The sequence below is a fragment of the Emydura macquarii genome, unplaced genomic scaffold, assembly GCF_026122565.2.
Source record: "Emydura macquarii macquarii isolate MOO-44397 ecotype Brisbane River unplaced genomic scaffold, CSIRO-AGI_Emac_v2 contig_3395, whole genome shotgun sequence".
Classification (NCBI taxonomy): Eukaryota; Metazoa; Chordata; order Testudines; family Chelidae; genus Emydura; species Emydura macquarii.
The window spans coordinates 56,473-80,910 of record NW_027133532.1 but is presented as its reverse complement, the minus strand read 5'-3'; the positions used below and the strand labels follow the sequence as shown (position 1 = coordinate 80,910).

The following is a 24,438-nucleotide window of genomic DNA, read 5'->3' as shown; positions in this document are numbered from 1 at the left end:
AGGCAAAATGGTTTCCCAGGCCATTGCCTTATATACCCCCTGGCCTTGGCCATGCGGCCTTGTGGAATGTTACAAGAACTAAAATGGAGTCCAGAATCACATGGGACAGTCCTGGTAACTCTTCAGGAATGCCTTTAGTTTCTTCCTGGGCCCTTTGCATCTGTGACGGTTTCGATGGGCCATTAAGCGGGCTGTTGTTCTGCAGCCATCCTGTCCGGGGTGTGTCTTATACAGCACAGTTTGAAACACAGGTACATCAGATATGTCCATAACTTCCATTACAGATATAACACATGAACATAAGCATTGCCATCTTGCTCAGCGCATTACATCCTTTATAACAGTACCTGACATGGCCTATCTGACATGAATCGTTATGATTTTGACATATTACTGTTACACAATACAGTAAATGCCCCCCGCCCCCAAGCCAGCCAGCGTGACAGGGACTAGTTGACCTATTGAGATCTCATCCAAGCCCACACTTCTGTGATTCTGCCACTGGCTCCCTGTGTGACCTGGGTAAGTCACTGCATCTCTCTGGGCTTCCGACTCTTTCATGGGGATAATGATCCTTCCTCTGGCTGTCTTGACTGGTCAGACTGTGCAATCAGGGGCTGTGTGTGTGTGTGTGTGCGTGCGTGCGTGCGTGTGTGTGCGTGCAGCACCAGACACAACGGGAATCCTGATCTCAGATGAAGCTCCTAGGTGCTACTGATGATTGTATCTCAGAGGCACAGCTATTCCCAGGATGCCCCAGTTGTCCTGGGTTGGAGGAGTGATTTGTGGTACACCTGTGGAAGGTGTCACATACCCTGTGTTGCCAGTCCCAGAGCATTTAAAAATTAGGAATCAGGCCTGTAAAATCACGAGCTCTTTAAATAAAAAAACAGCTTTATTTTTTTATTTATGTTCTGGTTTCTGACCCTTCAGGTCACACTCAGCTCTGGTTACAGAAGTTCTGAAGAAGCTGGGTGGGAAGTGGGCTAGGAGAGGGTGGAATCAGCACCGCACATGAGAGGAAGAGGAAGAGTAATAGACAAGATCACTGTGCAGGCGTTGGCTGACTTTATCAAACACTTTAAAAAATGACACTGAGTGAGATCTAGCCCAACGAGTTATTACTATTTGTCAGATCTTTTCTTAGTCATTGGCTTTCTGGTTCCCAGCAGAGACAAAACACTAGTATGGATTCCTGATATGACCCACACATGTGTTTGCTGTTCACATCTGGGCATTTTCTGGTTATTTCAAGATCAATTTTGCATGTCTCAGTTTTACTTCTTGCTTTCTGCACCTCTTTCTGGGTTGTGCTCTTAAATCACTGGAAAATTTAAATGCCACGTTGTGTATTATTCCCCTTAGCTCTCAGTCTTTACTCCAAGAGAACGTGCTTCCTTTAGCTCTGTTATTATTATTGTGTATTTTATTGTAGCAGCTCGCTGTCCCATCAGGGCCCTTTTGTGCTGGGCGCTGCCCAGACACGCAGCGAGAGACATTCCCTGTCCCCAAATGTTTGCAGTTTAATATCCTAACCAAAGCCCAGTAAAGTGAAGGGAACTCTGGGTTGATTTCAGTGGGTTTTGGATCAGGCCCTACATCGAGAGGGCAGAGGAAGGGTGGGTGTCATAAGATGGCAGAACTGAGGCACACAGAGGTGGTTTGACGTGTCCAAGGTCCCACAGGGAATCTGGGACTTTGAATGCAGATGTCCAGAGTTGAAAGGAAATATATACATTGAACTATACAATTGGGACACTTCTCCTGGGATACCCAGAACTTCAGAAATTAAGGTTCCTCTAGCCGCTTTAATGCTGCCCCTTAACTAGTGCTGGCTGGAAAATGCATTTCTTGTTTTCCACTGAAAATTTCAATGAAAACAAAAGAAAACAAAATTTTGTTTTGCTCTTAACTGTCTATGGACAAATTTGACTTTTCATCCAAACACAAAACCCCATCAGGTGCTGCAGTTCCCAGCCCCGGCTCTGCAGGTGAGTCTCCCCGGACCTGGGCAGAGGCGGGGGAAGAAGGGGAGAGCAGCGCGTGATGGGGGGAGAGGCAAAGAGGAGCGAATGGGGGGTGGGGAGTTAGGGGAAAGAGGTGGGCAGGGACGGGGCCTTGGGGGCAGGAACATGGCAGGCCCTTGAGGAAGGGGGGTTAAATATTACAAAGCTGGCAGCTCTGATTGTCCTCCCTTGAAAGTGAAGATCTCTCCCAGCAAGCTCAGTCTCAGGGTTGGGCCATTTTCAGCAAGAAACACAAGGGAGATGTTCCACTGCTGTGAGGCCGACCCACTGGAACTGAAACGAGTCAACAACTGCAGATATGAGATCTCACCAAAATGGGGCTTTCTGTGGTAACCAACCCACCGCACAATGCACACTAATCCTCTCCAGCGGGGCCGCACTGGAAACCACACGCTCAGGCAGCACATCCTGCCCTGCAAATAAGTTTGCTCCCCTTGCAGCTCTGCCTGACCTCACACCGCACAGCCCTGCTTCTCCTGCATTGAGTCCAGTGTCTGCAACACACCCCACCTTGTCCCCACTTCAGACGCCCCCCTCCAGCCCTTGCCTCCACCCGCTGTGCTAGGATCTAGCCAACTTCTCCAGGAGAAGACGGCAAAATCCCACATGACTTTGGCCCACACTTGAACCCCTGGAGGTTGCCCAGCTACTTGTTTTTACGAGTGTTCCAGGAGCACCTGCCGGCCCCAGGGTGCTGGGAGCTGCACAGACACAGGGTGAGAGACAGGCCTGGCCCTGAAGAGCCAATAGTCTGGATAGAAAAAGGATGGGAGGGGAAACTGAGGCACACAGAGGGAAAGTGACTTGCTCAAGGTCACCCAGCAGGTCAGTGGCAGAAGTGGGACTAGAACCCAGGACTCCCCAGCCCCAGCACAGTGCCCTAGCCATTAGGTGGGGTTCTCTCCCCTCCTTCATCATAGACCTCAAGCTCCCCAACCACTCTCCCCCTCTAGCCTTTCCCACCCGCCCCCTCATCCCTGTCTCCTCCAATCACTCACACCCTTTCTCCCCCTCCCTGATCTCTCCCCACCCCCTCTGTGCACAGACATGTCCTGCTCTGTCCCCTCCTTACAGGAACCGGCCTTTGATCCTCTCTGGTCTGCAGGTTCCTTCCCATCTCCTGCTTCCTTCCTCTCTGCTCTCCCCGAGTAGGTTTTCTGCAGCCGCTGTATCGACTCGCCCACCTCACCCCCCGCCGGCCCCTCCCCAATGCAGTGTCCACCCTCTGCACCCCACAACCAGCCCTCACAGAGCCAGAGTCCCTGCTGGGCATGGCAGGGGGTGGGTGCTGTGCTGGCCCCCTGGCTCTCTGCCCCAGCTCTGGTGCAGCCTAGAGTAGCCGGGGAGGGAGGGTTGCTCTAACCTGCCCCAGCTGGTGACCGTCCTCCGGGGGGGGGGGCAGATCTTTCCCCACATCATCCTCTGCCGGGGCTGCAGGGAGGGAGGCGAAGGCAGGCTCTGAGCCAGAGGGGACTCCACAGGGCTGGGGAGAGCTCCAGGGATGGTCTCCAGGCACTGCATGGGTGGCATGCGGGGTGTGGATCAGGGCCGAGAACCAGCTCCAGGGTCCATGAAGACCCTTCCTGGGATGAGCCCCCTTCCTCCAGCCCCCAGTGCTGCTGCTCGTTCCCACCTCTTCCTCCTCCACCCCCCTCCCTGGCTCCTTCCTCTCTCCAGCCTCCCCTGCCCTCTCTAGCAGCTCCCCCAGCATCGCACGGGATGGCTGCTCCTGCCTGCTGAGGTCCCTCCTCTGCTCCCTCTGCACCCATCCCTGGCTGCCCTCAGCCACTCACTGAGGGACTCACAGGGGACAAACCATCACCACTGACAGCTCTCGGCTTTACCCCCCACCCCGAATCCAGCTGGGGGCCTGCGTCTGCCCCAGGAGAGGGCTAACCCCGGCTGGCGTGAATCTGCCCTAGCTCCACTAATCAATGGGACGAGATCCCGGCTGGTGTGAATTCACTGTGAATTGTAAGCATGCGGGTGTTCAACAACTACAGCTGGGCTCTTCAAAAGGTGGGGGAAGAGCACAACTCCCATTGGCTGCCCGTGGGAATCGGCACTTCACTCCCATCGGCACCTTTGGGAAACCCAGCCTAGCACATGCTGACTGGAACATTTTCCCAGCCCAGTGTAGAACGTGCTCTGCGTGCAGCAGCCACGAACAGCCCCTGGAACGAGCGTCCAGCGCGATGGACAATGTTCGGAGCGAAGGGCTCGGTGGGATGAGGGCAGACAGGATCTGAGCTGCTGTCCAGGTCAGCTGGAAAGTGAATGTCACATTAGTGGTGTCTGAGCGATTCATTCAGACACTGAGACAAGGGAACATAATTTAAATCCTACACCCTGAGAAATAATGTTGCACAGATGGCTCAGAAGTTGGCTGTAGCAACAAGCTTCCCCCCCCCCCCCAAGTATTTTTATCTTTGTACTTGTCTTCCAGTAGCTGAAAAAAGTTATCACAAAGTGTGCTGGTTTTTCACTTTCAAAATATCTTCTCCTTCCTGCTGGGGCACAGCAGATGCTTTAGCAGCAGCGATAGTTAAGGCCGCCTCTGGCTCCAGTCCAAATCCACTTCATTCTAACTCTGAATCTTTCTGCCTTGCCTAAAATCTCCTGAAACTGCTCTGTGCTGGTCCGGTTTGGGCTGAAAGCTGTTCTGTCCTTTAGACGAAGGATGCGGGGGAGGGAGGCAGAGAGACGGTTAAAATGACCGGTTACAATGAAAATAAATGTGGTTATGGAGTGAGTCAGTCCCGTGGCTGTTAACAAAAGAGAAATTATGAAGAGGTGGGGAGAAGGAAAGATACTGGCGGCTAAGAGCTGCCAAGAGCCAGGGTGAATTACACAGAAAGCACTGAAGCGGTGCCGAGATGTGGTTACTGGGACACAACATAACCTTACAGATCAGTTGCTGTATGAGAAACTCAAACCCCATCTCTATAGTGAGATACTCTCGAGGTCTCATGACTTTCACACTCGAGCCATGCAATAAACTCGCTCTGTTTGACAACCTGTAACACCGCTTTTGTGTCTAGACGCTCAGCTCTAAGGGATAAGCTGTAAGTCCCCAGAGGCTCGGGTGCCCCTGAGCACACGAGGAAGGAGGAAGGCAGGAAAACGCACTGGACCGTGTCGCTGTAGTCTTGCACCCGAGGCAGTTTTTCAGCCTGTTCAGAGTCATTGTAAAACGCAACCGAGCCGGAAAGGTTGAACTTAGCCGGGTAGAAATGATTGCCGCGGGCGAACGGGGACAAGTGTCAGCCGTGTATGCACCCAGACAGAGCGCGGCCGGGACAGAGGAACCTGCCCTAGCCAGGCAGAGGGAGAAGAGGCACGAGTGTGTCTGGGCATTTCTCAGCTGGGCCAGTTGAAGAGCGAAGAGCCAAAGCCACAAACGCTCCCGAGGACGCTGTCGGTCCGCCCTGGCGGCTGGTGCCCCGCGAGCAACAGGGCTCGGTGTGCTGGGGGGCGGGCGGGGTGTGTGTGAGAGGGTTTAAGGATGGGCGGGGGCAGAATGTGAGTGGTCCAGTCAAGAGGCGGTGGCTGGGAGAGCTGGGGCTGTGCTGTGCTGATTTTACCACTTACTTCCCCGTGTGTGTGTCTGTTTTTGTGTCTGTGGCGGGGGTTTGTTTCGTCACGAGAGGCGGTGAAGGAAATGCAGGCGGCTGACTCACAGCCCAGCCCCCCCCGTGCGGACCCGCAGGGAGCAGGGGCAGGCCCAGCAGCAGGTGAACGATGGTTACTCGGGTGCGTCTGTTCTCACCAGCCTGTTCTCACTGCTCTAGTTCGACTCCCGCCCTGGGGCTGCGCTGCGAACCCGGCTGGAATTAACCTGCCGTGGCTGCCGGTCCTGCGCGGAGCTGCTGGGGGCTGCGGGCCAGGTGAGCGGGGGCTGCAGGCGGGGAGTCGGGTTGGTTGGCTCTGTCCTGCCTCCCCTGCTGTGTCTCTGAACGGCAAGCTCGGCCCGGCCCGGCCTCGAGCGCGATCCCCGACGGTCCCCCTTGCCCGGCGGACCCCTTCCCAGAGAAATCGCCCTTGAAGGCAGCACCGGCCGCGTAGTGTCGGGCGGGGCGGGTGGGAGGAAAGACGGGCGGGGAGGAGGGAAGAGACAAAAGAGGAGGAAGAAAGGGAGGGAAGGAGGAGAAGAAGGAGAGGAGGGAATTAAGACGCCAGGCGGGAGGAGGCGGACAAGCAGGAGCTGCAGGGGGAGGCGGAGCAGCCGCAGGGACCCAGGGCAGTCCCTGCCCCGGGACTGGCCGGTCTCCTGCCCTGCCCTGCCCTGCCCTGCTCGCTGTTAGAGGGAAGCGACTCTCCGTGGGTTGCGGCCCGGTCCCAGGCCGGGTGCGGCGGGCGCTGGTCGGTGGCGCGGCACGTGTGGACCGGGCAGGGCAGGATCGTCCCGGGCAGCGTCTGACACCCGCGGGGCCGGGCAGGAGAAACGGGCTCCCGGCGTGTGCCCAGGGACTGGTGCGGGGGGAGCCGCTGCACTTGCTCCGTCCCGGCTCCTCTGCCCGGGAAAAGTGCCGCGTGAGACCGTCACTAAAGCCACAGTCCGGGACTAGACTGTGGAGCGGGGCTGGGTCCAGGCGGGCCGGGAACCGGCTGGTAAAAGCGGGGCTGGTTTGTGCTTGAAGGACATTTACCGTCCCCGTTTGGACATGTCAGAGTTCTGTGATTACACGGCGTTTACTTTCGGAACCTCAACGCCTCCTGTCACTAAATCATTCTCTGCTCCCCTCCATCGCTTTCTGCCACGGTGAAAATTTTAAATGGATCTGAAAAAAATGCTTTAAAAATCCACATCAACGTTCTCCATTTGCAATTAGATAAAAATCGAATTGTCAAACCTGGTTGTGAGACACAAGAGGGACTGTGGTCAATTCCAACTGACATGGACTAGCAGTTACACACCCCCTAATTGCCCCCCTGATCTGCTAACTCCCTAGAGAAGTTATAAGAGGATGGGGGTGTGTAGTTAGCTACCTTTTTATTTGATTGATGGATGGATCAGTTCATTTATTGCCCAACTAATTGAAATGACATTTCACATCGCTTTCGCTAAGGGGGTAGATGTGATCAAATTTATTTTGTAATGGCTTTTTCATTCTGCTTCCCCAAAAGCCGGATCTGAGCCACTCCCCTCTAATTTGACAAGGTGGCAAATTCCAATCTGATGAAAGGGAATACCTTTTTGTACAAGGCTCTACTAGCCTGTGGAACTCCCTGCCACAGGATCTCATGGATCAATCTTTTCTGAATCCTGCCAAGCTCTTGGCATTTAGAGGGATAACTGCACCATCCAGCGTTATCACAGTCAGTGTTACAAATACACCTGGAGTGGGAAGGGCTCTAAACCCTCCTGTGGCAAGGTACAAGCCCCAGCTACTAACCAATGGGGGTGAGGGAGGAATCTGTCCTGGGGGCAGGTTATTCCATCACTGCCCACTACAGGGGTGTCCTGCCCCTTCCTCTGAAGCAGCTGGTGCTGGCTGCTATGGAAGATGGGGTGCTCACCTCAGATCTACTCAGCTGACAGCTCTGCTGCTATCAGAAGGCTGAGGTGGGAATCTCTTGTCTAGTGCTGCTCTCCCAGTCTCTGTCCTGCCGTGGTGCTGGGACTTCATGAGGCATCCCCCCAGGACAGGAAGCGGGAATTGCCCACCCGCATGTGACATTCCAGGCACTCCCATTGAACCCTAACTACTTCTTGTAAGCTACTTCCATAAGGGGGAAGCGATCACTCCTGTCAGTTCAGGATCTGGCCCCCCTCTCTCCACATGGCGGTAACTCCAGCCCAGCACATGCATCCGTGTGGTTAAATTTGTCAAGTGCTTTGGGATCCTTCAGATGAAAATGGCTGTAGAGAAACCAGGGCCGTGCTAGCACCGGCAGCTGTAAATGACCTGCTGTGCCGGGCTATGGCTGGACAGATAAAACAGCAAGGCAAGCAAGCCAGAATAACCCTGACCCTTGTCTCCACAGGCAGATCCTCGAATACAGACCAGATGGGGCTTCAGCAGAAAGAAACACAACAAGGATGATTCAGGAACCTGTAAGGATTTGCTCAGCGCCTGCTAAGGCCTGGCTGACCCTGGGGATAAAAGCAGTGTCACGGATACCTCAGTTCATTCAAATACAGTCAGTCCCAGCCTGGCTGGTTGGGGTATTCGGGCAAAGCTCACAATCAAATTACATTTGAAAGGGGGTTTCTCTGATCACCCCACGTAGCCAAACTGCGCTTGAGCTGCAATCGAGGGAGCTGCTTTGAAGTTGTCCTTCAGAAGGGCTCGGCCAGCACTGCCAGACCCACTGTGAACAGGGCCTTAGTGACGGCAGGAAAGTGCTTCACGTGCGAACACGTCTCCGGTTTGGGAGTCCACGTCTCGTTCCCAGACAGGTGTAGAGTGTAGAGTGAGTCGTGTCCTGCTGAGAAAATGGAGCCAGATCGACTGCTGGGTTCCCAGGAAACCCAACTGAAACAAATGGAAACAATTCATGTGATCATCCCTCCAGAGGGTGTGAAGAGCAGCGAAGATGGTGGTGCAGGTAGAGCCGCCTCTTTGGGATCTTCTTACACCTCTCCTGTCCAAGTAGAACTTGCATTGACTCACATGACTTTTCTCTCCCTCTAGTGGCTGGGCCATGTGAAAGATACTTAAGTCAGCTACTCCCTGCAATACACTACTTTTTTCCATTTGTATTCCCCTAAAATATTTTGACCCGGGGTGCGGACTCCTTTGGAAATCTTAGACCTAGTTTGCAGACCTCCAGAGCTCTGCAGACCTCTGGTGTTGAAAGCCAATGCACTACCGCCTTTAGCTCAGGCAGGAGCGGTCTGTGTCTTTAGATCCAGAGATCTCTGCTTAAGTCCCTACAAATTCACTCCACTTCCTTCTTCAATGCTAGAAACTCTGATCAAATTTCGTTTTATATAAATGTTTTTTCAGTGAAACATTTTCATGGGGCAGGGGAAATCTCTGAAAACAGGAAGGAAAAAAAGGAAAAGGGGGTGGTGTGGGGGAGTGTTTCAATTTGAGGGTTTTTTCAAAAAAGCTGAAGTGACCTTCCTCTTATTTGGAATGAAACATTTCCCTTCTTTCTCTCAGTTTCTTGCTGTATCTACAAGATATCCCATTTTTAAACCAGCTCCAGCTGTTGCTGTTCATCGTTGCAGGGCCCAGCCCTCCTGCTGTAGCATCATCGTGAGCATTAATGGCTTTTTCGATGACAGCTTTGCTATCTTGGTTGAAAGCAGGGGCACGTCGCTGGGCAGTTCTGAGTGTGGTTCTCAATCTCATCCTCTTCCTCATCATCCCCATTGCATGGTCAGGTGAGTCTGGAGCCCACAGTGACCCTGTCTCTGTGCCTTACCTGTGGCTGTGACCTACCTGTGGCTGTGAAGGAAATGAAGGCAGCTGAGCCAAAGGCCAGGCCTACCCGTGCGGATCCGCAGGGAGCAGGCCCAGGCCCAGGCCCAGCGGCAGGTGAACGATGGTTGCTCGGGTGCGTCTGTTCTCACCAGCCCGGCGCTGCGCACAGACGCGCCCTCGGCTCGGACGGGCCGCAGCGAACCTGGGCCGAGCGCCTCCGCTGTTCCCCGCAGGAAAGGGCGAGGCAGCGCCGCACATGAGTCACGCTGGGGAGCTGCTCATCGATCCGGGACCTGAGTCTGTTGCGGGCCTGGCTGGAGCCGCCTGTGCGTGACTCCGGGCTCCGAACGCTGCTGGGATCGGCCAGGGCCGCTGCTTGCTTCCGCATTCCATTGATGATTCCGGCCCTGGGATTTCTTCGACTATTGGCTGGGGGTTGCTCCGCCTTACAGTCAATTAAAATCCTCTGCGAATAAATGTCGGTGTTTTCGGTCGCTGTGAAAAGGGAGATGGCGTCAACACTGTTCCTGTCTGTCCTGCGCGAACAAGGCGAGTTGGAACGAGCTGAGGGCGAAGGAGGTGAGCAGGGCGCTGCAGACGGACTTGGACTTCGACTCACTGTGTCCCGCCTCCCCCTGCTGGCTGTGTGAATCCAGTGTGGCTCCCAGCTCGTTTGCCGAGCGACGAGCCAATGATTGCAGGGAGAGCTGGGCAGGGGGGCATCCCTGGGCAAATGCTCATAGCGATCATGGCGTGGGGGGGCCCTGCTGTGTCCCCACCTCCCGCTTGTGCTGTCCCTCGGGGGCCGCGGTTCTCCCTACCCCCCCGCTCTCTCCTTCGCTCTACCTGCCACACGCCCCGTCTCTCTCTTTATCACCCTCGAACGCCGCACAGCTCACTGTGTTTCCTCTCCCAGGTTCAGCCTCTGCAAACACGCTGACCCTCCAGGCTGCAATGGCTCCCAGGCTCCCGGGACACCTCTGGAAGACAGTGGGATGCAGTTGCCTTCTCCTCCTGCTGGTTTCCAGGGATGTTATCTGCACCCACTGCCAACGTGATTCATCAGGTAACAGAAGCCTCTTGCGCTGTTGAAACTTTCCATCTTCTTCCCGTAAATATTTTATGAATGTAACTAGCCCCATCAATATGGGTCAGTGGCAGGATATGAACCTAGGATCTCCAGCAGAGCCTTCTACCACTTGAGCTAAAAGGGCCACTGCATTTGATAGCAGCAGTAGTAGGTTGTTATCCTTTATATGGGACATGCACACTGAAGCCTAGGATAACCCAGTGTGCTTCCCTCTAGTGGTTGAACCACACAGAGGTTGTTAAGTCAGCTACAGGCTTTGGGGTAACAGATGCCTTTTTTGGCGCAGGCATGCTTTCCACAGAGCTGGGGAGAGAACCCAGGAGCCCTGGCTCCCAGTTCTTCCCCCCCACTCTAACCACTAGACCCCGCTCCTCAACCGGAGCTGGTGACAGAACCTGGCTATTCTACGTGTAAGTCCAGTGCCCTGTATACATCATGTTCCCATTCAGAGACCCGCCACCTCGATCCCTGCTGTCTCACAAGTGACTAAGATGCTGGTCCTTTATCTGCCCCCCCTTCCAGGCGCTGGCGATTGTCCCCAAGTCAACTGCTCCATATCCAATGGGAGCAGCTTGCACATCCCACTTCACCTGCCCGGCACCCTGGATCTTTACAAGTGGCACAACGCCACTCAGCAATGGAAGCGTGTCTGCAGGTTCGTCGATGGGTTGTTGCACCAGCAGAGGAGATACTGCAAACGTCTGGTCTTGGTGTTCGAGGGTAATTTCACAACGTGGCACGGGAGCAGCGGGGATGGGGGAGACTACATGTTCCAAGATCGGAACAAGACGTGCCTGGCGCTGCTCCATCTGACGTAGTCGAGTAAAGTCATCAACTAGAGCAGATATTTGAGAACAACCATCCAGTCTTGATTTTAAAATCGCCAACGACTGGAAACGTTTTGTTCCACTTTGAGATGTGTTGCTCACGTCCATTCCAATATAGGTGAGTGCGCGCCCCGTGCACGGGTTCCTGGAGCATTTTCTCCCCTTAGCAGACCCCGTAGGGTCGGCTCAGGCAGCCCCCGGAGTACCGCGCTCATGCTGCGATATATGAGGCACCGCCGGCCCTGCGGGCCCCTCAGTCCCTTCTTTCCGCCCGTGACGGTTCTAGCATTCCCCTTATGGAACTTTGCTATTAGTGTTCAGTAGTGTGTTTAACACTTAACTACAGAAACAACATCTTAAGTTAGTTAGCGTTTAAATAGAAGCCCTTCAGGGCTTAGGGCCGGGCCATGCCCGGCTCACCTGACTTTAAGCCTTGCGCCGCTTGTAGCAAGCTGTTCTCTGTCAGTGACCCTCACGATCGCTGCCTCAAGTGCCACGGAGGGAGAAGTGCAAAATTTGCAAAGCCTCTAAGCCTAGGACTCAGAAGGAGCGGGACATTCGGCTGAAGGCTATTCTGATGGAAGCGGCGCTCCGACCAGCTTCCGAGTCACCGCGTTCCATCTCAGCACCGAGCGCCGCCTCAGTGCAGAGCGCTCCACCGGCCCCGGAGTCCACACGACGCAGACCATCCCCGGTCCCCAAAAAGAAACGGCGTCAGCGCGCAGAGTGCCCATGCTCCCCCGCACCGCCTGCACGGGGGGGGTCGAGCATGGAGATGCACCAGCCATGGCCCGTTGAGCTTCCTCCAGAGCCTGCATCTCTGCGCAGAGAGCCTCCCCCGACTCCTGGGGATGGGGAAGCACCCCTGCAAGGCCCATCGACACCAGAGGCTTTCCAGGCAGCACGGACCTTAATGGCCGATCTCCAGCACAGAGCCCAGCACCGAAAGATCCGGCCACTTCAGCCCGTTGCAGATCTCGGTCTTCGGGGATTTTACTCCAGATATTTCCTCATTCCCAATGCAAAAGAGGGCCTGAAGCCCATATTAGATCTACGCCGACTAAATAAATTCATCAAGCATCTCAGGTTTCGCATGGTATCCCTAGCCTTCATTATGAAGCCTCCCTAGTCTTCAGTATGAAACTGGAGATAAACCAGTTGAGAGTCTCTGGGTTAAGCTTAGAAGCAAGAACAATAAGGGTGATGTCGTGCTGGGTGTCTGTTATAGACCAGTAGGACGAGGTAGATGTGGCTTTCTTCAGTCAACTAGGGAAAGTTTCCAGTTCACAGGACCTGATTCTCATGGGGGATTCAATCACCCTGACATCTGCTGGAAGCACAAACAGAGCACAAACAATCCAGGAAGTTTTTGGAGAGTGTCACTGACAATTTCCTGGTGCAAGTGCTGGAGCAACCAACTAGGGACCGTGCGTCTCTTGACCTGCTGCTCACAAACAGGGAAGATTTGGTAGGGGAAGTAGAAGTGGGTGGCAACCTAGGCAGCAGTGACCATGAGATGGTCGAGTTCACGATCCTGACAAAAGGAAGAAAGGAGAACAGCAGGATACGGACCATGGACTTCAGAAAAGCGGACTTTGACTCCCTCAGGGAACTGATGGGCAGGATTCCCTGGGAAGCTAATATGAGGGGGAAAGGAATCCAAGAGAGCTGGCTGTATTTTAAAGAGACCATATTGAGGGCGCGGGAACAAACCATCCCGATGTGCAGAAAGAATAGCAAATATGGTTGGTGACCAGCTTGGCTTAACAAAGAAGTCTTTGGTGAGCTTAAACACAAAAAAGAAGCTTACAAGACGTGGAAGCTTGGTCAGATGACCAGGGAGGATTATAAAAACACTGCTCAAACGTGCAGGAATGAAATCAGGACGGCCAAAGCACAATTGGAGTTGCAGCTAGCAAGGGACGTGAAGGGGAACAAGAAGGGTTTCTACAGGCATGTTGCCAACAAGAGGAAGATTAGGGAAAGGGTGGGCCTCTTAGAGAATGAGGGAGGCAACCTAGTGACAGAGGATGTGGAGAAAGCTGAGGTACTCAATGCCTTTTTTGCATCTGTCTTCACACACAAGGTCAGCTCCCAGACTGCTGCACTGGGCAGCACAGAATGGGAAGGAGGTGAACATCCCGCAGTGCTGAAGGAACAGGTCCAAGACTATTTAGAAAGATTGGATATACACAAGTCCATGGGGCCGGATGCGATGCACCCGAGGGTGCTGAGGGAGTTGGCTGAGGAGATTTCAGAGCTATTGGCTATTATCTTTGAAAGCTCGTGGCAACAGGGGGAGGTCCCTGAGGACTGGAAAAAAGGAAATATAGTGCCCATCTTCAAAAAGGGGAGGAAAGAGGATCCAGGGAACTATAGACCGGTCAGCCTCACCTCAATCCCTGGAAAAATCATGGAGCAGGTCCTCAAGGAATCCATTTTGAGGCACTTGGAAGAGAGGAAGGTGATCAGGAACAGTTTACATGGATTCACCAAGGGAAAGTCATGCCTGACCAACCTGATTGCTTTCTATGAAGAGATGATTGGCTCTGTGGATGTGGGGAAAGCGGTGGACGTGATATACCTTGACTTAAGCAAAGCTTTTGATCCGGTCTCTCACAGTATTCTTATCAGCAAGTTAAAGAAGTCTGGGTTGGATGAATGGACTATAAAATGGATAGAGAACTGGCTAGAGCATAGGGCTCAACAAGTAGTGATCAATGGGTCCATGTCTAGCTGGCAGCTGGTCACAAGCAGAGTACCCCAGGAGTCGGTCCTGGGGCCGGTTTTGTTCAACATCTTCATTAATGATCTGGAGGATGGTGTGGATTGCACCCTCAGCAAGTTTGCAGATGACACTAAGCTGGGGGGAGTGGTAGATATCCTGGAAGGTAGGGATAGGATACAGAAGGACCTAAACAAACTGCAGGATTGGGCCAAAAGAAATCTGATGAGGTTCAACAAGGACAAGTGCAGAGTCCTGCACTTAGGACGGAAGAATCCCATGCACAGCTATAGACTGGGGACCGACGAGCTAGGCAGCAGTTCTGCAGAAAAGGACCTGGGGGTAACAGTGGATAAGAAGCTGGATATGAGTCAGCAGTGTGCCCTGATTGTCAAGAAGGCTAATAGCATATTGGTCTGCATTAATAGGAGCATTGCCAGCAGATCGCGATTATTATCTTATTTATTATTATCGTGATTATTCCCCCCTATTCAGCATTGGTGAGGCCACATTTAGAATATTGTGTCCAGTTTTGGGCCCCCCACTACAAAAAGGATGTGGACAAGTTGGAGAGAGTGCAGCGGAGGGCAACAAAAATGATTAGGGGGCTGGAGCACAGGACTTATGAGGAGAGGCTGAGGGAACTAGGCATGTTTAGTCTGCAGAAGAGAAGAATGAGGGGGGATTTGATAGCAGCCTTTAACTACCTGAAAGGGGGGTTCCAGGGAGGATGGGGCTAGGCTGTTCTCAGTGGTGGCAGATGACAGAACAAGGAACAATGGTCTCAAGTTGCAGTTGGGGAGGTCTAGGTTGGATATTAGGAAAAACGTTTTCCCTAGGCGGGTGGTGAAGCACTGGAATGGGTTACCTGGGGACGTGGTGGAATCTCCATCTTTAGAGGTTTTTAAGCTGCGGCTTGACAAAGCCCTGGCTGGGATTATTTAGCTGAGGTTAGTCCTGCTTTGAGCAGGGGGTTGGACTAGATGACCTCCTGAGGTCCCTTCCAACTTTATGATTCTATCCCTGCTCTTGATCCAGGAGATTGGTACGCTGCCCTCGATTTGAAGGATGCATGTTTCCATTCTTTCCAGCCACAGGCACTTCCTTCGGTTTATAGTGGCTGGGTCCCACTACCAATTGACGGCCCCTCCCTTTGGCCTCTCATCCACCCCCAGAGTCTTTACCAAGTGCATGGCCGTGGTGGCGGCCCACCTACGCCGCAGAGGGATGCAGATCTTCCCCTACCTGGACGACTGGCTGATCAGGGGCAGGTCCAGGGACCACGCTCAGAACAGCCTGGAACTCACCTGCGTGACATGCACCAGACTGGGGCTGCTCATCAACGAGCAGAAGTCCACTCCCACCCCGGTGCAATGCATAGAGTTCATGGGGACCACCCTGGATGCTTCCCAGGCCAGAGTCTTCCTCCCACAGCCTCGCTTCAAGGCTATGGCCGCCATAATAGCTCAGCTGTTGGGACACATGGTGGCCTGTACGTATTTGGTGAGGCTGGCTCGCCGCAAACTCAGGCCTCTCCAGGCGTGGTTGGCCTTGGTGTATGCACCGATCAGACATCCCTTGAACAGGGTGGTCACGGTTCCCACAAAGGTCCTGGCCTCCCTGAACTGGTGGAGGACTCCCGGGGAAGTACTGAGAGGGGTTCCTTTCCGGGATCTGGCCCTATCGGTCACCCTGATCACAGACGCTTCAGACGTGGGGTAGGGGGCCCACATCAGCACCGATCTGAGCACCCAGGGGCTGTGGTCGGAGGAGGAGAAGAGCTTCCACATCAACGTCCGGGAGCTCAGGGCAGTCCGGTTGGCCTGCAAGGTGTTCCTCAGCTTCCTGAGGGGCAGGATGGTGCAGTTCTTGACTGACAATACCACGGCCATGTTCTATATGAACAAGAAGGGGGGGGCTCACTCCTCGGCCCTTTGCCAGGAGGCCATTCGACTGTGGGACTTCGCGGTGAGGCACGACTTTCATTGATCTGCTTCTCACCTCCCGGGGGTCAGGAACGATGAGGCAGACCACCTCAGCAGTTCGTTTCTACCTCGACACGACTGGTCGCTACACCCGGAGGTGATAACTTTTATCTTCCGCAAGTGGGGTGTTCCCCAACTGGACCTGTTCGCGTCGTCCTGGAACAGGAAGTGCCCACGGTTCTGCTCGCTCCAGGGTCGCGAGCCAGGCTCCATCTCTGACACGTTCCTCATAGACTGGACGGGGACCCTGATGTATGTGTTTCCCCCCCATTCCACTGCTGCCCAAGGTCCTCTTGAAGATCAAGAGGGACAGAGCGGACGTGATACTGATTGCCCCAGCCTGGCCGAGACAGCATTGGTTCAGTATGCTGATGGACCTATCGACCACCCCGCCCGTGGAGCTCCCGAGGCGTTACAACCTGCTTTCCCAGGACCAGGGTCGCCTGCTGCACCCGGATCTGGACTCCCTCCACCTGACGGCCTGGAGACTGTGGCTGACGGATGGGGAGAGAGCCTGCTCGACGCAGGTCCAACAAATTCTGCTGGGCAACAGAAAACCTTCCACTCAGGTGGTGTACCAGGCCAAGTGGAGACGGTTTACCTGTTGGGTGGAGTCCCGGGTCATCCCGCCGAGCTGCTCACCTATACATGTGATCCTGGAGTATCTGCTCCACCTGAAACTCCAGGATCTGGCCCTGGCCTCCCTGAGAGTCCACCTGGCAGCTATCTCAGTTTTCCACCAGCTGCTAGAGGGGAGGTCCCTGTTTTCCCACCCCATGTCAGTCAGGTTCCTTAAAGGGGTGGAGAAGCTTTACCTGCAGGTCCGTGACCCGGTACCTCCCTGGAATCTAAACCTGGTCCTCTCCAGATTAATGGGGTGAGCCCATGGCTACATGCCCACTGCTCGTCCTCTCTTGGAACGTAGTCTTCCTGGTGGCCATTACATCGGCTTGGAGGGTTTCCGAGATAAGAGCTTTAACCTGGGAGCCCCCCTACACTGTATTTTATAAGGACAAGGTGCGGTTGAGACCCCATCCAGCCTTCCTGCCTAAGGTGCCTCCCAGTTCCACTATAATCAGGATATCTTCCTCCCCGTGTTTTTTCCCAAACCACATGGTTCGAAGGAGGAGCGGAGGTGGCACTCGCTGGACGTGAGACGAGCCTGGCCTACTACGTTGAGCGGACATGGCCATTCTGGAAGTCGACGCAGCTGTTCGTGGTGGTGGCGGACCGGATGAAGGGCTCACCCGTCTCCACCCAACGCATCTCCATCTGGATCACTGCCTGCATCAGGTACTGCTAAGAACAGGTGAAGGTGCCGCTTCCAGGGGCTGTTTCAGAGCACTCAACCAGAGCCCAGGCCTCGGCGGCGGCCTTTCTGGAGAGAGCACCCCTGCATGACATGTTATACTTAGAAATAAACAGCAGGATCTTATTCAGGGGATAAGGCAGTATGTTGCATTTATTATGAATACAGAAAAGAAAAGCATTTAAAAAAGCAAACAGTTGCCTACAACACTCTCTCATTCGCGCGCGCGCGCGCACACACACACACCGAGTTCTGCAGGAGGGGTATAGTTACCAGTCCCTTGTTGCCCGTGCTGAATCATGGCCAAGTAATTCAGGCACGAGATTGGAGCCAGGCTCTTGTCAGTCGCAACATGATGCTCTTTGCGGTATGCAGAACAAGCCCAAAGTCCAGGTTTCTTTTTTCCACTTTTATACTTTATCCATCCCCGTTTGAGTCTATGGATTTGTCATGTCAGATGGTCTTCTTGTTTGATGTAATCATCAATTACGTTTGCTGCAGGGGTGGCAACTTTCCCATCATTCTTTCATTCCTGTTTTACACCTTATCTTGTTCCTGTTCTGGGGTTGTAAATGTCCCCTGTTTTCCAGGGTTTCTTATCTTGGTCTTTGGCCATTTGGGTCATAAAGGTTCTTAAAACAAAGACATCTCATCACCTCTCCCTCCTGCCTTTGAGGCTGAAAATATTGTCTCAGTAGTTATTTTCTTGCTGTCTTATCTCAACATTCAAACCACATTCATTTCTCATTCATACTTGCTAAAAATCATTACATTTTTATTTTATTCCATTAATACCATTCTTGTTTTTACCTTATTCGCTAACTTAACAAAAATCTTTATACCTACACCAATTTTACTAGAAAGAAAATACATATACATTCATCTTAAATCTTATTTGTCCCCTCATTGCCCCCTGATTTACACATCAACCACATTCCTGATATGCAATGGACATTTTCACTGCACTTGTAAATTGCCACACAATCAAATTTCAGGATGTTCCCAAACATTTACTCAGAGTAACACACAGCAGGGTTATAATATGTCCTGAATGTTAAATCACAGAATGTTTAGGCAGGATGTCCTTACTTCAGTTAATTATCATAGTGGAGCCTGGGGTGGCATGAAAAAACAATCAATATTTCCAGAATTCCCTTATTTGTATTGCCTAGTTTTGCTCTTTTTCTTAGTGTAAAAATTAACCCTTAAGCTTCGTGTTATGGTATCCATGATTCAGGCTTGCTTTGGTTCAGACCTATATTACAGTATCACAGTGCAGGGGTCTGCTGGGGCCTACAGACATCTGCAAAACCTCTAGCTGGGCGTCGGTCCACACCTTCACGTCCCATTACGCCATCGTGCAGCAGGCAAGAGAGGATGCGGGATTCAGCAGAGCCGTGCTGATGAGAGCAGCTCACTGGTAACTCGTACCCACCTCCTAGGTATGGCTATTTAATCACCTGTAGTGGAATGGATATGAGCAATCACTCGAAGTAGAAAACAGGGTTACTTACCAGTAACTGTTGTTCTTCAGGATGTGTTGCTCATGTCCATTCCACACCCACCCTCCGTCCCTGCTGCCGGAGTTGGCAGGAAGAAGGGACTGAGGGCCCGCAGGGTCGGTGGTGCCTCATATACCGTGGCATGAGCGCGGCACTCCAGGGGGCGCCTGAGCCGGCCCTACGGGGTCTGCTAAGGGGAAAAAAATTCTGGGAACCAGTGCACAGTGGTGTGCACTCACCTATATTGGAATGAACACAAGCAACACATCTCAAAGAACGACAGTTACTGGTAAGTAACCCTGGTTTTCAGATGGAAAAGTGTTTGTTTTGGGGGCAATTTTGTGTTTGAAAATAGGAGATGAATCAATCTTTTTATTTAAAATTTTGGGGTCTCCTCCCCCCATTTTCTTCCTTTTTATATAAACATTTTTGCATTGGAAACATTTTCATGGGGCAGGGGAAATCTCTGAAAACAGGGAGAAAAGAAGGGGCGGTTCAATTTGAGGGTTTGTTCCAAACAGCTGAAGTGACTTTCCTCTTATTTGGAATGAAAAATGTCACTTCATTCTCTCAATTTCTTGCTGTATTTGCAAAATCTCTCCTGTTTTTAAAGCAGCTCCAGCTGATGCTGTTCATCGTTGCAGGGCCCAGCCCTCCTGCTGTAGCCCCCAGCGTGAGCATTAATGGCTTTTTCCATGACAGGTTTGCTATCTCGGTTGAAAGCAGGGGCACGTTTCTGGGCAGTTCTGAGCGTGGTTCTCAATCTCCTCCTCCTCATCATCATCACCATCATCCTCATCATCCTCATTGCCCTGCCAGGTGAGTCTGGAGCCCGCAGTGACCCCGTCTCGGTGCCTTACATTCAGTGCTGGAAAAGTCACAATCCCACCCGCCTTCTTCTCCCCTCCACAACCCAGCCCTGCTTCAATAGTCACATCAGACTCTGCTGAGCCTGGGCTTTTCTGTAGGGTCTCCCCCACCCCCAGTGCCCAGCTCCCATTGGCTGTTGCCTCATGCTGCTGTGTCACCTAAAAACATTTGGTGACCCAGGGCTGCGAGTCACTGTCACCCCCTGCCTCCAGTGGGAGGGAGTCATACCTGCGCCTGGCTGGCTGTCAGCCCCCTAACACCACCAGCCTTTCAACCTCGCAAGCTCTCTCTTCTAGAAGCTTAGGCCAGGCCTGTCTTTGCCTTGCAGGTAACAATAGGTGCACCCCCAACCCCAGGTCCCTTTGCAGTGTTCCCCTGTGACATCCAGCCCTGACACTGGCCACTCACAGAAATCCCAGATCCTCAGTCCCCAAAAGTGCAGCACGCCCCAATTTAACCTTAAACTATCGCCCCTGTAAACTGCACAGTGCTGGTGAGCATGTCTAATAAAACAGAAGAAGCTTTGGGTAGGAAACAATAAAGATTTAAGTAGAGACGTGCAATAGAAACAAACGGTAACAACACAAAACAAAATCACAAAATGCAAACCTGGGTCTGTACCTAATGTTCCTGTCTAAAAAATCTGTCTTCCCCACAACGTCCCGTCTCCTTTGCAGACCTGGCTCATTTCACAGGATCCAAGCCGTCCTGAAAGGCACCTTGCCCCTCCTCACTGAAAGGATCCAGAGGGTCTTTCCCCCTTCTCTGTCCACAGAGAGAACAGTGCAACCTGCTGGTTGGTTGCATCATCCCAGGTGTTCCTATTCTATAGCTAGCATCTCACCTGCAGGTGCATGGGGAGTAACAGCGCCACCTCCTGGCTGTTTATAATTATCGTATTGGTTGGTTGATAATGTTACCCAAGGTTCCTCAAATCCATAACTTTAGACTCTGCGAGGAGGTATCAAAACATCAACCAAGGGAGATGCAACGCCTTCTGTCTGCTATATGGCTAGCATAGACAAGTCAAAATCAAGTTGGTTTTACTTGGAGCTTTTCACTTATTTAGCCTCCCACACTCCCCCCAGAATGCCTTTTCTTAAAGTCTCTGCCTTATTAGTCTCAAGCATATACAAATGCAACAGGTCTTCGAACACCCACAACTACTAGCTACCCCACGAGTCTGCAGCGGTCTTTGGGTGACTCGGTCGCAGATTTCCACCCAGCCAGTCCTTCCATCTGCACCTAGAGATCTTTCCAATGTTTCCATGAAGCAAACCGCTTTACCCAACCCCCTACATCCCTTTCATACCAAAAATCACACAATGTCAGTCAAAATGTGTTACAGAGCTGACCAAACAGAAGCAGGTGTTACAAAAACCTGTCACTTAAAAAACAAACTGTTAAGGAAGCGATCTCAAACTTTAAGTCTAGCTGTATATTTCCCCATAACGACAATCCTAAAACATACCCAGACTGCCTGTTTTCGCAGACTCATAGCCCAGCATATCAGAGAGAGAAAGAACATAGAATCGTGTCCAGTTCACGTGATCACTGTCTGGCCCCACTCTCCCAGCTGCCTAGTTATTCTACGTTTATTGCAAAAGCCTCCTACAATAGCTAAAAGCAACAAGCAAAATAATTAATAGTCCAACCCATGAGACAGCTGGCTGGTGGCTAAAACGCCCCTCTACAAATACCACAAGCGGCCTCAGCTTGGCACCCTTTTTTGAGAGCACAATTTTGTGTCCACAACACCCGGTCCTGGGCTGGTTTTCCTCCCCAGACCAGCCCTGGCCATGCAGGTGCCGAAGTGCCAGTTGTGCAGGTGCAATCAGGTGACTCAATGGCAGCGTCTGGCAGGAGGCAAAATTGGGGCTGCAGCAAAGGAACCCGGGGCTGGAAATGTGGCTCCAAATTCACAGCTTGTGTCCCTGTGCGGAGCTGTCTAGAGAAAAAGGAAACATGTCTAGGCACAAAGTTAGCTTTGCATAATGGAGAGGATGGGTGTGTGTGTTGTTCCCTGTTGTGGTGTCACTGAAGGACTTGTTCCCATGGCTGCAGAGGGAGAAGGGCAAATCTCTTACCTGTTACTTTCTCATCCCCAGCAAAGCAATGTGAGCCGTGTCCAGCTACTCCTGCCTGCCCAGTAGCTGCCTGCTCAGACGGCTGGGTCGGGTACCGAGGGAAGTGTTACTATTTCTCTGAGGCTGAAGCGAACTGGACCTCCAGCCAGAGCAACTGCTCTGCATTCGGGGCTTCCCTGGCTGGGATCGACACCCGGCAGGAAATGGTGAGCTGCACAGGACGGGGTGACAAAGGCGGGTTTATGCTGGGTTTGTCCTAGGGCTGACATGGCCCCAGCTGCTGCTTGAATTTAGGGCAACTTCCCACCGCCACTTCTACAGCCCAGATTAGCTGAGCTCAGCGTGCACCAGCCACGCTCCATCCTCCCCGTGCACTGGGGACTGAGTTGGAGCAGTGTCAGGCTAAAATGCTGACCCTCTGCTCCAGGGGAATTCTCAGTGGGAGAATCCAGATGCTTTCCAGCCCCTTTTATGTCACAGGAGCCGCTTTGCCAACCCAGGCCTTTAAAAATCAGCAGTCAGGAACCCCCCAAACCATGAGATTGACTTTAAAATAATAGCTTTGAGGGCTTTAAATTTGTTTTCTGATATCAGAGATTTTGAGGGGTCACATTTTCAAGTTTTTGCCTCTTGCCATGAGGGTTAGAAACTTGTGAAAGAGGAGAGTCTCTTGTAATCACCTGACTCCAGGAGTTGGGGTGTTAGGAAAAGCACCAAACAGCAGGAGACTCTCAGTAAAAGTGTGGGATGAGGTAAGAATGCAGGAGTGATAAAGGTCTGGAATGTAACTGAGAATCTGAGCCAGGGAACTGTTAAACACTAAAGCTGGTTAAAAATCAGCATTTCCAGCCTATGGGAAATTCAGGATAAAAACAAATGTCAAAATATTGGAATCAAGACAAGAAGCTGAAATAACTAAACTTTTAACTTTACGTTCAGTTCCAGAAACATGTGAAAATGTCTGGCTTTGACATTGGATCAAACCAATTGCTTTTCACACTCACAGATCAAAACAGTTTTTTTTGTCAACCCAAACCAAAACATTTTGTGTCAGCGTCGTTCAACATTGAACATCGTCTGTGAGTCCTCATGGGAGTTGTAGTTTAGGTGCCTCATGCCCCCATTCTCTTGTGTGTGTCAGGATCCTGGCTGGACTACATCTCCCATGATGCACCGGGTGGCTCAGCCAATAGGGAAATCATGGTGCATTATAGGAGATGTAGTCTGGGGGAACCTAGCTTTTGGAGGAGAATGGAGGTAGGAGGCACCTGAATTACAGCTCCCATGAGGTACCCTGGTAGCTCAGCTGGCTACAGACAAATGTTGAACTGACCTGAAACAAAATCACTGCTTGGTGGAAAATTGAAAAATTTCAGCAAAATCAACATTTACCTTTTAGGGAAAATTCATTTTTGCAGAAAACATATTTTCTGTCACAGAAATATTTTGATGGAAAATCTCCCGCCAGCTCTGCTAAAGACGACAGACTAGTCTTAGCATGATGTCCACACCTGGACTGATTTCCCTGTAGTTCTTGGAGTGGGTAGGTATTATCTTTGAGTCTGGATTGTCATTTCTCTGTGTAGAGTTCCCAGCCCTGACCACCTGCCCAGCACCCTGCGTAGCAGCCCAGAGAATCCGGTGCGCACCTGAAATGGTGTGTAATGCAATTCATTTTGATTTTGGTAACAAAGGATTTTGTGATGCGCTAAAAAGGTCCCTCCGACTATTGGATCGGCCTCCACAGGGAACCAGAACAGCCCTGGAAATGGACCAACAGCACCGAATTCAACCACTGGTGAGTCCCTCTCAGTTCTGTTAACTCAGTGAAGGATGCAGCTCCTATTTCCAACAGAAGAGTGGCCCTGGGGTTAAGGCCCTGGGCTGTGACTTGGGGAATTTGGGTTTAGTTCCTAGCTCTGCCAGAGATTTGCTGTGCCATGTTGAGTGTACTGCTCGGGGCTGGATTCTCACTGCTCAGTGAAGCTGATCTAACAGTTCTGTGGGTTTTTTAGTTACTGTATTTATTTGTTTCTGTTGCAGGTTTGCAGTAGCGGGAAGAGAAGAATGTGCTTTTATGAGACACAACGATATTGTCAGTTTCAGCTGCTCCAGGGAAGGACGCTGGATCTGCAGCAAATGAGCGGAGAAAACAGAAGGCAAAGCAAAGTGGCTGTAACCTGGCTGAGGCGTGCATTGGCCTTTTTAACAGGGGTCTCCAAAGCTGCCTTAGCGAGTCGGGAACTTGATGCCAGCAGCAAGGAAGAGAGACACTGGCTGAAGGAACAGCCGATATCTCCTCCCTGGGAGTCTCTGGCACCGTGACCCTCCCAGGCTGCGGGCAGCCCCTGCGTTTCGGTTTCATAACATTTGGAGCCTGCTGCTTAAAATCCATCCACGGCCTTTGTACTTATTTTCCCGCTGTGCCCTCGTCCATGTTCCTTTTCCTGCCGAAATGCAACTACCCCCGGCCTGAATTCACCCTTGGTGATCACACAGCCCCCGACAATGGGACAGATGGGCCGTACGCTCTGCATACGACAGCACAGGCAGGTGTATGAGCAGCGTGGTGGGACAGGCTGACAGCAAGGCCTGCTGGGAGAGGAAGCAGGTGTAACAGCTCGCTCTGGATCAGAGAGA

At 52.2% G+C, this 24,438-nt stretch overlaps 1 pseudogene; it reads left to right on the top strand.

Moving 5' to 3' along the window:
• Window positions 1–9,879: 9,879 nt before the first annotated feature.
• Window positions 9,880–23,977, top strand: LOC137144193 (C-type lectin domain family 2 member D3-like; annotated as a pseudogene).
• Window positions 23,978–24,438: the final 461 nt, after the last annotated feature.